We start from the raw sequence: 1,708 nt of genomic DNA on the forward strand, positions 1-1,708 counted from the left end.
ATCAAAATATAGCGTTGAAAAAATGTTCATAAAAAATGTTTTCCAAAAAAATTAAATTTACTAAAAGAATTTTGAACAACATTTTAAAAAAAATTTTGGGAAGAATTTTTAAAAGAAAAATTCTTATGAAAGTGGAGTTAAGGTTAAACTCAATCTTTTCGAGAAATTTATGACAATTTGACCTAAAATGACAAAAAAAGTTCAAATTTTAACAAAAACTTTAATAACAATAAATTTCTAAAAATGTTTTCTAATTGCCCTAATTTTATGAAAAACATGCAAAAAAAGACAAAATTTAAAAAATAAATTTAACAAAGATTTTCATCAACATTTTTTAGTTTTTCACAAAAATGACATGAAAAGTTTTTATTTTGACAGAACGTTTTATAAAAATATATTTCTAAATATCTTCTCTAAATGCCCTAATTTAATGGGGGAAAAGATAAAAAATTGAAAAAAGAATTTACAAAAATGAATTTTGGGTTTGCCAGAAAATTCAAAAAAAAAATTTTTTTTTTCAAGTTTTTTTATTAAGAAATCTTTTCATAGAAAAAAAAATTCTTAAGAAAAAAATAATTTCTAAAAAATAATTTTTCTAAAAATTAAAAAAGTGAAAAAAAATCTTTACCAAATTTTTTTCAAAATGTTATATTTTGATTAGTAACATGCAGAAAAGATACAATTTTGAAAAAAACATCATCAGAATTTTTCAATATCTGACCAAAAATTATGATTTGCTAAAAAGTACCTATAATTTCCACCTGTTGTCTATTCCATTTGCACAACAGCATGTGAAATTGATTGTCAATCAGTGTTGCTTCCTGAGTGGACAGTTCGATTTCACACAAGTGTGGTTGACTTGGAGTTACATTGTGTTGTTTAAGTGTTCCCTTTATTTCTTTATTTTGAGCAGTGTAGATTCAGGGCCCACAATTTAAACGACTTCAAGTAGATTTAGTTTTACATAATTTGGGCTTCCAGCTCATGAAACCCACCAAAACAGGAATTCAAAAAATGAGAAAACTGTGGCGAAATCAAAAAAGGAAAATTAGGATTACATCAAATCAATCAAATTATGGTATTTTCAAAACTATATGTCAATCTTCAGTACTTAGTTGGGAATCCCTTTGCCTTAATCACTGCCTCAATGCGCTGTGGCATTGCCTGGGAGTTATGGGAGCCCAGGTTTCCTTAATGCTTGCTGTCAGCTCTTCTTTGTTTTTGGGTCTGGTGTCCCACGTTTTCCTCTTCATAATACCCCATAGATTTTCAGTGGGGTTTAGGTCCGGCAAGTTGGCTAGCCAGTCAAGCACTGTGATGGTATGGGCATCAATCCAGGTTTTGGTGCTTCTGGCGATATGGGCAGGGGCCAGGTCCTGCTGGAAGATGAAATCTGCATCTCAATACAGATCCTCAGCAGAAGGAATCATGATGTGTCCTAAAAACATTCTGGTAGACTATTGCAGTGACCTTGGATTTAAGAAAGCAGCATTTACCAACACCTGCACTGGACATTGCACCCAGAATCATGACTATGTAAAAATAAACAAATAAATACTTGAAATTGTTTAAATTGTGGGCCCTGAATCTATAATCTATGAAAGTTTAACTTTTTAAATGGAATTATGGAAATAAATACACTTTTCCATGATATTCAAATTTTTTGGATAGGGTCTGTATATGTGGCGCTTTGGCCCAGAGTCAACGT

Source organism: Cynoglossus semilaevis, chromosome W (assembly GCF_000523025.1).
Source record: "Cynoglossus semilaevis isolate Cse_v1.0 chromosome W, Cse_v1.0, whole genome shotgun sequence".
In the NCBI taxonomy this organism is placed as follows: domain Eukaryota; kingdom Metazoa; phylum Chordata; class Actinopteri; order Pleuronectiformes; family Cynoglossidae; genus Cynoglossus; species Cynoglossus semilaevis.